Here is a 16,158-nt window from a genome sequence, read left to right as displayed (position 1 = left end):
CTAAGTATCAAGTCTATGATATCAAGGAGCTAGACAGTGTGCACAGTCCCATTTTGAGGAGCAGTGTTACCTTCGTCCCTGATTGCTCTGCTTCGCCAATACAGGGAATTATCTTGCTTCTCTGTCCCATTCAATTGGGTTAGGAAACATGTAGTCAAACACCTCTCTTTGTCCTTGACCCATGATTGAGAGTAAGTTAGGGCTGAGAATCCTCACTTCAAGCTTGTCTTTGCAAATAGACCGTTCTGATATCATTTAAAGAACAGAGGCCCCTTCCTGAGTTTCATATAAATACATTGTAAAAGTCATTCTCTCTTGTTGCTTGTTAGCTCATGAGAGAGTCACATCTAGACTTCTGCTGCCTTGCCTGTAAGAAGGGTGCTGAAGAGCTGAAATTGTCACTGAAGCCCACGGAGATGCATTTTTGGTTGCTAAAAAGGAGGCACATAAAATATGGAAAATATTGTCTGACCTGACAATGTAATTCTATTTAAGAAACAGAAAATGTACTGGATAATATATGCAGACACCTCTGTCATGAAGCCTCATGTGGTTTCACACCCAATTATGTGTGACCACCTTTGGTTACCATAGCAATTCGCTCCTAATTAGAAACTCACCTTCTGCTCATGGCCTGTTTGTGCTAAAGCATGAAATTCTGCTACACACTTAGGCACTTTATTTATTGTTTATATATTGACTGTTACTTAGTGTGTCAGATGACTTCTTTATGCAGTAGTACTGTTTCTTTGACTCAAACATTGATTTGACTTGTAAAATTCTTCAGTGTGTCCTTGACCCACTTTCAGTCTGTGTATAATGGGCAGACAACACCAAGAGAGAAGGCAGTGGTGTTGGAGGTGTTAATATATGTAATAATATGGTCAGTAGGGTGGAGGCGGCTCTCTTCCTTCTCCTCTGAGGTGTTCACAGAAGAAGGACTCTTTGTGAAACCTTCAGCCTGCATTCAGGCTCAAGTTCTTTTTATAACAATTTCAAAAAGAAAGGAGTCTCTACCCATATAAAAGTATTTGATAATGTATGAAGTTAGCTATAGTGTCCACCATAGGATAGGAAAAAACACCACATGGTGTTTTGATGACAGATATAAGGGATTTATTCCTGATCTTATACAAATAAGATGAGGGGGGAGAGAACAAGTTACCTGCAATGTTGAAGTAAGTTCTAAAAGTTGGGCACCAGATTAGTGCTTGAAAGCAAAGGTTATGATGCTAAGTGCTTCCTCCTGTAATTCTGGGGAGAACAGAGACCCTTAATTTTTGGAGTCCAGTCCAAGACTATGGAATCACAAATCTCTGTGGTTTCTGATCTAAGTGTAGAACCTCAAAGTACAAACACCTCTTTCTAAGATAAAACAAATGCCTCCCCAAATCAAATGCTACAGCACAGATAATTCCTTTTGGGGGAACAGGACAAGAATAGAACACAATTCAGAAATGTACTCAGATAGTACATTAATAAGGCCAATATAAGAACTTGCTTAGCAGAAGAGAATAGAAAAGTATAGGAGAAAACAGAATTAATTAATGCATTACAAGGTCTAGAGAGATTGTTTTTGAATTTTTGATCCACTTCCAGCAATTACTTATAACATTCAAGGAGTCCAGTCCCTTAGCCTTTAATCTGAATTCTTGGGCTATAAGAGGTTCAGGATTGCACTTTGAAAATTTATTTGACATAAGATATGAGAGCATTGAGAGAGAGAGAGAACATGAAACATTCCGCTTAAGACAAAAGATTACCCCATCTGCTATCTTTCACAAAGATCTCTTGTATGTCATGACATATAATGAGAGAGGCCAGCTTTAGCATTTATGTAAACTCATCAGCCAGGTTCGAGGACAATGCAATGTGGAGGAATTTTCACTTACTGTATGCTATGAAACTCATATAAATGCTAATACCAGATCTTACTAATATATATCATGCTGGATAGCAGTAGCAATCTTACCTTTTACTGTATAGTATATTGCACCATGTCTTTGGATTGTTGTTTAATATATATTTTTGGTTACTGCTCACAAATGCCACTGTTACATATGAGCAGGACCAGACAAACAACAGCAAAAGAAATCCAAACTAATTTCAGCTTTGTGATCACTTTATGGAGGTTAGGAGACGTCAGCCAGGTGATAGCTGAGCTCCCTCAACTTTTTTTTTTTTTATTTAATGCTTCTCCCAGCTTAGGCTTAAATCTGATACTGAAACTCAAATACTGGATTTAGAACTGAAATGCAATTGTTACTTTTTTTGAACATGCCTGGCATAGACAGAAATGGTGTTTTTAATTTAGCCTATCTGAAAACATTGCTTAAACAAGTAATAAATAGTTCTGAAGAAGCACAAGTAAATTGGGCAATAGGCATGTATCTTTAATTACAATTTTAGCCTTAACAATTGTTCTTGAGTTAGCTGTACAGCATTATTACCATAAGAAAACCAGCCTATTTTAAAATCTAATGTCACAATGCAATTGATTAAGGTAAAAAGAGATTATCCAGCAGTCAAAAGCTTAACTGAGTACTAAGGAGAGCAGTCAGCTTGTATACACGTAAGTTTGCCAACATTCCCAGTATAAAACAAATGACTCGTTATATGCTATCTCTGTTGTGCCTGGATTCTGATTTTCTGTGAGTCATCTCTTGATTTACTGAAATAGAATAAGATGAGTAAGAGAGTCAAATTACAGGGGAAAAAAGTCTACAAGCTGCGTAACATCCAACATTGTTATAGAGAAGAGTGATTATTCAACTTCTCTGTGCTCTTTATTGGCTTTGAATTTCACATCAGATACCTTCTGCCATTGGACTTCTCCTACAGGGAGGAGTTTTATGAAAACCTCATGAATAACCAAGGTCAGTCTTCAGTAGTGCATAGACCATAACAGTCTTTCTCTTTTCTGATTACCCTTCTCTATTGAATTTGTATTCATCTATAACTGGAAAATTGCATCACACGTAACACTGTAAAGGCATATAGCATATAATGAAAGGAATAAAAGCAGTTTTCTATTACCACCACATTAAGTTGGGATTGGATTTTGCATTATGAATTATCATCTTATTGCACATATTGCTAAACAAGAATGTAATGTTCCATTTAGATGTGAGCTGGAATGTGAGTGAATTTTAAGTATTTGAATAAGGGAAGAGAAGGGTGAAAGAGGAGGAGGGAGGACGTCTAATGTTTTTAGTTTTTTAGGTTGTCTTCAATATATAGCATCCTACAATTGTCATACAGAAGTTTTTCACTCAGAGAGGTAAAAAACTATGCGGTACATTTGACTATAGCTGTTATCGGGGACAGTTTGAAAAATCCTTAATTGCGACATTCAGAAAAAGAAATAGCAACAGTGTCCCACAGAGAAGTGTCAAACACGAGAATGCTCCGACTGTGCAAGGGCCGACCACATACGGATCCAGTTCTAAAGCAGTATAAAGCCATACTACAGAGATATATTCTTAAGGCTGAAGCTTTTCCTCAAGACTCATTCTTTTTAAATTATTTAGAGTATAAGGATCATCAATAAAATATCAAGTAAGTTATCCGCTCAAGATGAGAACTAATGCATAAATGGTAATGCTAAGGTTGTAGTTTTGTAATATTTAGTTCAAGACAAGCTAATGTGAAAAGTAATTTTTTTAAATAAGAGTTAATAATTTACCTTTGGTTTGTAAAATTTTTGTCTATTTGTGTTTCAGCTGTTCATTGTCACATAACTGTTCCCCATGGTCTATGAAAATCAGGTTCAGTCTGAGGTTAAATTGTACCTTGTCAAAGCAGGGATGTGACCCAGTACGAACAACTCATATGACTCCATTTGTTTTCCTGCTTTGTAAATCTTTTGACTCTGTGTACATGCATGCGTAGGAAGAGGAGAGCAGATGTGAGGGAAAGGTCAGGGATGCTGTGAAGTCTGTGAGGCTTTCCTTTTACTTCCATGAGATTTAGATGCCTCCTTAGTGCAGATACATAAAAACATTCCCCAGTGAACATTGATGTTGGTTATTTTAAGCAAAGTATAAACTAGAAAAGAAAGGAAAAGTACAGATCAGGTAACACGCACATACCAAATGACATCCAAATCCAGTGTTGACCCATTGTCAGTATAATATTGAACTGACAAGAAGGTTCCCTCACATATAGACATATCTTCTATAACCATATCAAAGAACTGAATATCTGAAACAACACTGAAACTGAAAAACTGAAACAGTTTGTGTGACTGCATGTGTGTATATACACACACACACACACACAATGCAAAATCATACATATAAGAATAGACAGTTTATAAATTACATGTTCTAGATGAAAGAAAATAAATGTTATTCATCCTTTTTATACTTGGGGAGTTAGGGTATGAATTGTCCCAGGTTACCAGCAGAGTCAGTGATTTAATCGTGTCCCTACATGGCCCAGTACAATACCAGGCAAAAGATCTGAATTTCATCCCTAAAGCAGTATAGCTCAGGGACATCCTGTCACAGCTCTCTTGCTTCCAGAGCTAAGGATAACTAGAACATTTTCCCTCTCAATCAAATTTGCCATTAGTTCCCTCATGTAGAAATGGAAGGCATGAATTCTATAGACTCCTTCATTCTTCTCTTCCTCCTGAAGAATTGAGTTAGCAGTTTCTTGAGGCTATGTGTTTGTATGTATAATATCTCTCACGTGCCTTACCTGCCTTTGCTAAAATAGTTGGGAGTGATAGAACTGTTTTATGTTTTTTTATAAGTATCTATGATGGAAATGGATGGTCGGAGGCAAGTCTTTCTTTTTAAAGGAATTTTTCATACCTGCTTGTGTTTTTAAAAAAGCAAGTCTTTCTCCTGTGTATATTAGATTACAGTACAAATTGTTTTAAAAATTTAGGGCTCTTCAACTTCTAGTGATTGTTGGAATGACTCTTTCTCTCCTTTGCCTCTATCATTACATGTCACTTACAAAGCATCATCTATGTGAGAGGCATTTGCTTAAATACAAATATTTTCCTTGACCAAAGGGTTTCACACCATAGAAAAGCATCTCTTCCAACATGGTTTAATATGACCATTAAGATCTTAGCTGGTAATAACATTTTGGCTTCTGTTACTCATTCAGAATTGCACCTTTTGATTTACATTAATAATAATAATGGCATTTAGCATTTATAGAGTTCTTTGCATTGCACTGGAGGATGCAGTTTTAGTAAATCTAGATTACAAAGTTTTGCCAATGCACAAGAGAACAGAGAAAAAAAATTGTTTCTTTGTGGCTGTACATCTTCTGTCAGATTTTAGTAAAGTAAATGGTGTTGAGTTTGACATTGTAACAAATGGTAATCCGTTGAACAGTTTAAGTTACTATGTTCTATTAGCTATAAACAATACCCCTAGGGATAAAAGTGATCATTTTCCCATTAAAGGTGGGTTAGCTGAGGCTGTCATGGAGTACACAGTATTTTAAGATCAATGCCACCATAGATTAGCTGTACCATACATTGAGAGACATTGAGAAGGAATCCCAGTACTTGGTTTCTCCAGATGTGCCACATTCTGATGACAAGTACACAGGAGACGCTACCCATGGGTTGAGCCTTCAGCTCCTCTCCATAGGCTACCTCACAGGAAAAAAAAGCCAGAGTAGCTTTGTGTAAGGCATACCCCATACTGTTTGGCTGCTGTGACTCTTGCTCTCTGAGTTGTCTGTCTCCCATTTGTTATCTGTCTTCCTTTTGCCTGTAGGTTAGAGCTTTACAAGGACTTCCAATTAAAGAAAAGAGACCAAAAAAAAAAAAAAAACAGCCATGCAATTGATTACCTTTATTCTGGTGTCAAAAGGTTTCCCATAGTCAAAATTTATTTTCATGTTTCCGTGTGTGTTTTAGACTTGTTTCTCTACGTCTGGCAAACATAGGTGCCAATAGATCATTTTGGAACTGGATATTGTCTGATGCTTTTCTCTCTGTGGTGTCTGGTTTGTGCTTACCTTACTCTATTTTCCTCTATTTCAGACCTGCATTACACAGCTTGGAAAGCAATTTGTCTGGGCTGCTTACTGGCTGAGAAGCAGTGCTTACTTGCCGTATAGTTGGCAAGTCATCTCAGCATACCTGTTCTGGAAGGAATCAGAAAAGGTTGTTATTATTGTATCCTTTGAAAGGAAGGCTGGTATCAAACAAATGTTTGCGTGGTGCTATCTTTTTGTGTTAGTGCAAGAAAGCTTACACATGGCAGTGAGTAGGAGAGAGACTGCCATAGACTCCAACTGAATATAGGCAGTTGGGGAGGCACTGTTTTGGAGGGAAGAGGGAAAGGACATTGGATGGGTAAGTCATGGAAGAGATAACATATAGCCCAAAGTTAATAAAATAAGGTAATTCAACCCCCACCTCTTCAAAAGTATGTTCATTATGAACCTATATGCCAGTTTTCCTTCTCTTATTCTCAAGGAAACAGCAAATTTTCATGGATGGAGAGAAGAGCCTGGTTTTGACCTAATAAAAATTGAAATACAATTGAGAGTAAGCTTGAACATTCCAGGAACATTTAATTGGAAATGGCAAGTGGGGAGTCTGTGGAGAGCCACAGCTGTTGCTCATGTGATGTTCCCTCATGTGATGATCAGAGATCTCACAATAGTCGATTAGTAGAAGGATGGAAATAAAAGCAAACATCTTTCACTATTCTTTTTTATAACAAAGTTGTGCCTGAAAAAAGAGGCACTGAGACTTTCACTGGTGAAATCTGTGCAAACATATTTCTCCTCCAGTAGTCAGTTGGCAGAAAGGATTTCCAAGGTATTTCCATGGAGTTTTAGGAACCAACTCATGTTCCAAGGTTAAGCACACCTCACTTTGAATGGCTACATACACCCTGTATTGCATGACAGCAGACATGAATGGCATGAAAAAAGTAATTCAGGGAGAAAAGTTGTTTATTCAGCAGTCATACAATTTGAGCATAGAGGCCACTCGCATAAATAAATGAAAGTAATTTACATATGTACATAAAGAACATAGTACGAGATTCCCATTTGTAAAGTGGTGTAATGTACTACAGAGGCTTTTTAGTGTGAAAGAAAGGCATCACAAGCAATTCTGAAACATATAAAGCTGACTGATTGTGTGTAATGCTCCCCCAAAAAGAGCCATATGAGAAAACAAGGCAACAGTAAAGGGCATTGTAAAAAATATTAAAGCAGCATACTAGTAGAAAACCTGTTGTGTATTTAGTCCAATATTTACAAAAGGGCTTATGCTCCAGAATTACATTCAAGCAGTAAAACTGTGGGACTTCTTTGTCTCCCATGATTCTTAAAGAAGTAATCTTTCTAATTTAAGATACATTAAACCCCTCCAAAAAACTTATTCAGGTAGTGAATTCAGATATTATTCAGATAGTGAGTTATACTCAAAAGCATTCATAAACTGCATGAAGCAAAATGGACTTTCCTTCAGCATGAGAAATGGATGCTTTTCCCCAAGAAGAACTATATAACAATAAAAATCAGAAAGTTCCACTCACCTTTCATCCATTTTTTGTATTCCCCAGGTCACCTTATAAATACAATTAACACAGTACTAGTTGTTGATGGAGATTTATAAAAATGAGCTCCTTTATTTATTTCTCATGGTGTTGGTGAAAAGCACATATAATGGTTTCTGCTTGAGATTCTTGCATTTTCATCTTCATGAAACAGTATTTTTTGCTTTTCACATTAAGCAAAATGGCCTACTTAATTTTGAGACAAGTTTTCAGCAAGTAAAATAGATGCATTCAACAGTTGTGTAAATTCTGTAACATTCAAAAATCTCACAAAAATAAAAGTCCATGTTGTAAAAATACAAAATAGATACATACTAGAAAAAATATGGCTTACAGTGTTTAATGTATTATGAAATACAAATCAGATATATATTGTCCAATATGTAAGATTTTGTAATCATATTAAGAACTCTAGCTTCATGCCAATAAAGACTCAATCTATAATTAATTTTTAGTAAAGCAACATAATGTGTATATTAATATTTTAATATAGTAAGTGCTCGGAGAGACAAAGGAATGTAATTTTGGTAGGCAAAGATATGGAGATACTACACTTGCTGGCCAGATCTTGGTTCCCCTTGGGGTCCTGATTTTGTAGCCCATTAAGCACATTCTTAAGGTTTTTTCCTATGGAGGAAGGCACTTAAACTCAACCTGAACTTTAAGTTAACGCTTCCGTGATCTTCCCAAGCATGGTTCCTCTTCCAAATATTTGAGTCATTTCAGTATGGGATTATCTGGCTAGTGAAGTAATGGATCTGTTTCCAGGCGGTAAGAGAAGAGCTAATGAGCCAGGTTCACCTAGACCCACATGTTAGAGTGGTTCTACCCCTCCTTGCCTCACTCCCAATTTGATTTTACACTGAGTAGAGTGAAATTTGGCCACAGCTGAAATTTAATCATCTACCCAAAGACCAAGGCAAGACAAGATGGTGGATTTGATGGCCTTTGTGCTGTCAGGAAAACTTCTGCAAGGGACTGAAGTAGCAGTAGTAGCCACAGTGGATGAGCCACATCCCTGCCATTTAAATTTGAGTTACGACTTGAGTTACAAACTCAGAAAATGCCATAGTAGAGTGACTCAAAAGAGAGCTCTAGGAGTGCTCAGGACAAGAGGAGCATAATTATGGCTGGTCTGCATAAAAATTTAGAAAAACTGAGCTGTAGAATTCAGTCTGTTGTGTAAACTAAAAATTGCCTTCAGCAAAAAAACTAGAATAACTTCCACATTAGGGAGCTTAAGCTATAATTTAGCAAAGTTAAAATTAATGTAATCCTGTCATCCTTTATAAAATACTGGAATTGTTTGAGCAAATAAAAAGTTAATCAATATCGCATGTACGAAAATTAATACTATTCCCACAAATTAGATCAGCCAAAGGCAGCATGTACATCTTAATCAGGGAACACAAAAGCAAGAGCTCTGGGGGGAACCTGGAGTGGTTGTCTAGGAAACAACAAAAAACCAGTCTATGAATACTGCTGTTAACAAGCAGTCAAGGTTCACACAGACAGTGCAACTTTGCAAGGGGCAAATTCTGAGAATTAGAATCTCTTCTGAGAATTCCCAAATAACATAAAGTTTTTGAAATGTCGCATAATTTAGACAAACAGGCGTGATTTGACAAGGAAAAAAACTTGCAGCATTGCAGCTAGCCTGAGCCAGTCACCACACCTTGCATGCAAATTTTGCATTTTTATGAGTGGCTGATTTTTCACATCCACAGGTAAATAAACACTGATGAGAGTCTGACACTGACATATTTATTGTAGGTGTTAAATCTGCACGGTTTTTGTAAGACAATATTGAGAGCCAGCACATAGTATTGTACTTTCCTAGTTGTAACAGGTTGGTAGGATGAAGTACTGGCAAAACATGATTAAAATGTACATATTTGCTGATTAAAATGTGCATATTTGCTTGTTTTTTAATTTCATGCACATCTTAGCTTTCTGCAGATCAATCTGGAATGTCAGACAACTGCGACACATCATATCCTTTTATATCAGATGCCCTTGGGTTTTGTTCCAATCAGTTATTGGTTTTACTTGTGAAAGGCAAATTGAAAGTTCATAAACAAAAATGGAATCTGCAGATTGTCTTACCATCCTGGATATCTGCAGTGTCCAGGGGCCAGCATTAAAGGATGAACTTTGTAAATGGCCTGGTCAAACAAGAAAAAAGCATAGTGGGTTGCAAGAATTGGGGTTTTTTTCCCCCTCCAATTTGCAGCAGGACAGTATTATAGAAAGTTGAGAAATTGAAAGTGTAATTGATTGCAACATTTTTCCTATCATCTTCTTTGACAGGTATTTTGGATCAAGGATATTGGTATCTGAAAAGTCTTTTGACTGTAGTCAAGAAACAGTTACCTGTGTAGTATTACAGACACAGTGCGTGGTCGTCTCTCTGAACAGCAGGTGCGTGTTATCTCCGCGGCGCAGGAGGAAAGGCCATTATGATAATGGGTGATCAGCAATGCCAGTTCCCCTGACACGTCTTCTGTCATCCTCCTGAATTTCATCTCCTCTTGGATACCTGTTGACCACCCCAGCATCATGGAGATAGGTACTACGCAGGGCTAAAATCTGAATACAGCAATAGCAATATAGATCTATCAATCCTGTGGCTTGTTAGAAAACACAGGGATGGTATTTTCAGGCATTCTGGATGAGTTCTGAGGCGTTTCTGCCCGGATGCAGGTGGCATTTGGCTCGTGTGAAGTCGGGAGCATGCACAGATGGGTGAGCTCCTTCCAGCCCTGGTCCCCGCAGGCAGCCGAGCCCTCCCTCAGGTGTCTGAAGGAGACTCGTGTGCCCTTCACCTCCTCTCTTTTCCAGCCGAAATCAAAGTTTCAGGCTTTGTCGACAGGCTTTCCTCTCTGCACAAAGCATCTGCCACCTTCTTCGCAGCGGAGCGATTTTCTCCTCTGAAAGGTCACCTCGGCTCCCAGCCACCACCGCTGGCTGCCGATCAGAGTTTCTGTGGAAACTTCTCCTTATTCATCAATCTAAAATCTTCCCATACTTTCTTCCCGCGGGGTGTACTTCTCTAGCAACCTTCTCTAAATTAAAACTTGAGTGATTTTTTTTTCCTGGTTGAACGGCCGCTCCCCCCTGCAGCAGTTAACAGTGACCGACAGCACCTTCCGCCCCCAACTGTCCCCCCGCCCACCACCCACCCTGCGCGGCCGCCTTAACTGCAAATGGCGGCAGGGCCGGAGGTGCCACGCTACAAACCGAGCTGGGGGGAGCAGGCGGCCTCCGAGGAGGCTGGGGACTGTGGCGTCTGCTGTGTAAGTACCTACAGAAAGGATGGCTTAAAGCAGATTCCGAGGCGCCCTCCTCACAGTGCCTCACAGATGTCGTGGCGGGGTGCCCGCGTTTCCCTCCCAGCAGGCCCGGTGTCATCCCAGCGGTGCCCGCGTTTCCCTCACAAGTGGCTCGGTGTTGTCCCGGGGGTGCCCGGGTTTCTGTCTCACAAATAGGTGTTTCCAAGAGCCGGTGTCGCTCGGCTGTGGCCGAATCCCCGAGCGGTGTCAGCCGGGCGGTTTCTGGAACCGTCTGCGGGCGGCGCTGAGGGCCCAGCCCCGCTCTGGTGCCTCGGCGGCGCCTTCGCCCGTGCCTGCTGTCGGGGCTGCCCTCCTTCCCCTGACCCATTCTGCCCTGGAGGGCGTTAATACGATTTTCCTTTTTTAAAAAAAAGAGCTCTTAGCCCTAAATCTTGTGTTGCCTTAGGGTGACCCCACCATGGGATACAGAGCTGTGCATGGGAAAACGCATTTTGGGAAGCAGTGAACTGATGCTGATCAGTGCGTGGCACGTCCTGTGCCCGGCGTGCTGCTGCTGGCCAGGGCAGACAGCTGTTTGGCTTCGGAAAAAGGCACCAGATGTTTAATGCCTGTCTGTTCAACGGGAAATGCCACGAGGCTCTTCACTGCTCAACCCTTTACGGTATTTCCCTTATGGTTGCCTTGCTTCTTTTGTTCTTCCTTTGCAAACTAAATGAGGGAGGAACTCGTGAATTAATAGAGGAGGAGGTGTCAAAATTTAAACGATTTTTTTGCTAGTATTTACTCAATTTGCAACACCTGTCACTGAGGGAAGTAGTATAGTTACTCATAAAAGAGAAATCCTGTGAAAAGTCCTGTGACTTTTAATGCAAGAATTAGTGAGGTAGAAAGTTCTGGAGGAAACCTGCAGTTTTCATCGCCACAGGAAGATCAGAAAAGTTACCCTTTGTACCCAAAGGTACCCTTATACCTCACCTGTGGTGAGTCCTCTGCTTTCACCGTTAATGTCATTAGCTCATTTGCAAAGAGTTCATTTCTTTTTACAAAAGTCCATAGGAAATACTTGAATTAACGTCATAATTAGTTTTTGACACTTATAGTCACTACTCATTTCTAAATATGTATTTGTGCTATTGATGGAAACCCTCAGAAAGCTTGGAAACCATCCAAGGCTCTTAGCTCTTCAAAATTAAGCTAGAAACCTTTGTCCTTTCTACCCAGCCCATGTTATAGACTGAATGCTCTTTTGTCTTTGAGTGTACTTGTTTCTCACTTGGTACGTTACTTCAGCAGCACTCACCTGCTATATTAATCTAAACTGAAGTTTCTAACCATGTATCTGGAGTTTCCAGGCCTCAGAAAGTGCTTGATTTGTGGTATGAGACAGGATTCAATTCAGTTACCATTTTGAATACAAGTTTAGGTAACAGCCCTTCATAATTTTTTAGTCAATAGTATCTATCTGCTTGCAGACTACCTATCATATATGATTTCATTTAATTGTATAGCGCTGCCTGAAGCTGGTAAATACAATTGTCCTCAACTTTTGATCGAATAGAGAAAGACAGACAGATATGAATAACTTTCCTGGTATGACAGGTGGGACTGCAGTAGGAGTGTGATCTTTATGTTTCAGTTGCACTAACATGATATAGATCAGCATTACAAAATAAGCCCATTAACACTGTAGATAAAAAGGCAGTCATTGGCAGGGCAAGGAGAAGAATTTATGAATACCATTTCCTAATCCTTCACTTTAACCACTGAACCCTGTTGTCATTAAGGCCTCAAAAGTAGAGCATATTGTTATTCCTAAATTATGATAGTGTATTTTTTTCAAGGTTTACATCACATATTGTAATGTATTATGGCAGATGCTGACAAAAGAGAATTTCTTAAAGGAATGACAACCTATCATGCGAAGCCTGCTTTATTTACAGTGCCTGTGACTCAGTGAACTGATGACACTGTCACTTGTTGGGAGTTATAAGTGGAAAAGGCTACAAATAAACCAATTCTCTAGCTTCCCAGTCATATGCAAGGAAAGTGCTATCTGGTAATAGGAACTTATATATTTATGTAAGCACATAATTTTTTACACAGCCCTGGAAGCAATTTTGCCCCCTGTTGTCATTTTTTGTATACCTGTTTCTTTATTGGGGCAAGTGAAATATGCATCAGATACAGGTAAATGTACGCTTGGTCTGTAAATTTCTATAGGGGAAATACTGGGATAAGTCTGACCCTGACCTTCTTTCGTCATGAAGGGTTTTGGACAGCTTCTGTCTTTGAAAAAGGAATACAGAATTCCTCTGAATGTGAAGTGAATGAAAAATAATCTCTACTCAGACTATGGGGAGTTACTTAATTAGTTCTCAAAACATGTCAGAACGAAACTCTCCAGTGTCTGCAGTAAAATGGCCTAGAACATCTTTCATAGCTTGTTATTTTCTGGTGATCTGCAGCATAATAGCTGTGGAGCAAGAATATCCCGTGTGGCTCAGGTCCCTGGTGTCTGTTAATAGTGGTGATTAAAAAAAACCACCACACCAAAACAAACAAACAAACAAACAAGAATCCCCCATTCCTGTGCTAATTAGTGAGTGGCATACTGCAAACCAGCAAGATAACTATGGCTGTTTTAGTTAAGAAAAAAGTGTGGTGAGCATGCAGAAAAGTCAGATAGGGAGATTACCCTCAAACAAAACTAAATATTGCATTTAAAAAACTTACAGTGAGTACAATATTAGTCTCTGTTGCTTTTAGATGTGGGAGGATAATTCATCCATTATGATTCAGGAAGCAGAGGCAGTCCCAGGCCATATTTTCTCATTGAGTGTTGATGGGACGAATTTGTACACATTGGTTGCGAGTGTTTTGGTTCATTATAGCTATGCCTCTTGTGAAGTGTAGGTGTTTGCATTCCCGACTTTCAGAGAGCTGTGAGGGCTTGGAAAAAACAGTCTGTGAGCAAGCTTGTATTGAATGTGCGTGTGTATGGTTTTCTTTAGCAGAACCAGGAATCTTTGCCAAGCTCTCGGGTAATGAATGAGCTGATGAAAGTAGAAGATGTAAAGGTTAAATAGAAGAACTGGCTGAACTGGTTGACAACCAGCTGAACATGAGCCGGCAGTGTGCCCAGGTGGCCAAGAAGCATCCTGGCCTGTATCAGAAATAGTGTGGCCAGCAGGAGTAGGGAGGTGATCGTGCCCCTGTACTCGGCACTGGTGAGGCCGCACCTTTAATACTGTGTTCAGTTTTGGGCCCCTCACTACAAGAAGGACATGGAGGTGCTGGAGCGTGTCCAGAGAAGGGCAACGAAGCTGGTGAAGGGTCTGGAGAACAAGTCCTATGAGGAGCGGCTGAGGGAACTGGGGTTGTTTAGCCTGGAGAAGAGGAAGCTGAGGAGAGACCTCATCGCGCTCTACAACTACCTGAAAGGAGGTTGTGGTGAGGTGGGTGTAGGTCTCTTCTCACAAGTAACTGGCGATAGGATGAGAGGAAGTGGCCTCAAGTTGCACCAAGGGAGGTTTAGACTGGACATTAGGAGAAATTTCTTTACTGAAAGAGTGATCAGGCCTTTGAACAGGCTGCCCAGGGAAGTGGTGGAGTCACCATCCCTGGAAGTATTTAAAAGACGTGTAGATGAGGCGCTTAGGGACATGGTGTAGTGGGCATGGTGGTGTTGGGTTGACGGTTGGACTTGATGATCTTAGAGGTCTTTTCCAACCTTAATGATTCTATGATTCTATAAGAAGGAAGGTAGATCAGTGCATGTTTCTTGAAGGTTAGCTATAGGGAAGTTCAGGGATTCAAGCATTAGTCATTGGGTTCTGCACGTATTTAACATGGGCAATTATTGGGTACATCACTGCTACCTTTGAAGTGCTGTGTCCTCTCTCCTCCTTCATGGTAACCCAGGACTGTATGTTTGTTTTCTTCCTCATTCTCCTATGTGAAGATAAAGGTTATGCCCTTCCTATAAAGATAATGAAAAGGGTAATTTTCCCCTCTGATTTTCCTCTGTGCCACTAAATTAGAGACACCAAGATGACTCCTCTGTAGAAGACACAGCTCCACCTCTTATTTCCACACTTTCTATACATAGAAGATCCACTTTTCTGTTTCTCTGGGAGCTTGAGGAGGTTTCTTTAATGTTTGAAAATGAAGTGTCATTTTCTTTTCCTCATGAGAGGGCCCAAATTGATCTTTTGGTTGCAGTGGGAAGGAAGGAGAGCAGTGCTGTAAAACATTCAGGGCAGGCATTATAGCCTCTTGATGGATGTTTCCCAAGTTGTTGAGTCAACAGCACTATTCAGGATCATTGCCTGGACCCCAGGTTTGCATGATTTCATACCTTCAGAGTAACTTTTCAAATTGGTTCTAAAGTTACCTAGCATGAATTTTAAAAAGATAGGGCATAAACAGAAGCAGACCTGCTGTCCCTTGTCTGTTACTATCAGAAGAAAGGCATAAGTAGACCATGGAGACCAGGAATTGTAATTAAATTTGGTGTTTTTTCCAGGTTCTTTAGCTTTTACAGTTATTGACGTGATACTTATTGAAGAAGTGTCTAGACTTTCATCCTCTTGTAGGGTTTATCTTCCATGTGTTTGGAGTCAGTGTGATTGGGATTTCACAAGTATGTCTGTTATTAGCCTTTGGACACCACATTTCTTACACTTTTCATTCTTGCTGTGGTAGAGGAGATTTGATTCTCCTTCCTCTTCTCTGTCTCTTCTGTAGAGCTTTGATGTACCATTTCTTTTTGCTTTGTCACTTTGGTCTTTTCTTACATTAGGAATATTTTCCAAGCAGTTCTGGAATAGCTAATACTGATTTAATTCTGACACTGTTCGTAATGGACACCTTGTTTAGATAGATTATTTGATCATAAAGCTGCAGAACAGAAATATTCACATGTTATTTCTTACAAAAGAAGTTCAAGACTTTATAGGATTCTGGGTTTTTTTGTTTGGTTTGGTTTTTTTTTAAAACGTGTGTAGACACTTCCAAATATTAGGATTTCTAAACTGTGAGCTGTACAGGGTAGCAGGCTTGCCATTAGCTCTGTTTGCGTGTTTTTCAACAGTAAATAGCAAACTAAATATTAAACTGGAAACGGCAAACAAAAATTTTAAAGGGAGAGTATGTGATGCAAACTCTGGCTTCTGGGGAGGTGGCATGAAAAACGGAAGAAAATACAATATCCAGATTTCCTAAATGTACCTTCTTGTCTGTTTGAATGTATTGTAGAATGTAAATCTCTGTTACCTCATATTCCCTTGCCTTTCCAGCTGCCTTGCTTTTTACGA

Source organism: Calonectris borealis, chromosome 16 (assembly GCF_964195595.1).
Source record: "Calonectris borealis chromosome 16, bCalBor7.hap1.2, whole genome shotgun sequence".
NCBI lineage: Eukaryota > Metazoa > Chordata > Aves > Procellariiformes > Procellariidae > Calonectris > Calonectris borealis.
This window is presented reverse-complemented; position numbering follows the sequence as displayed.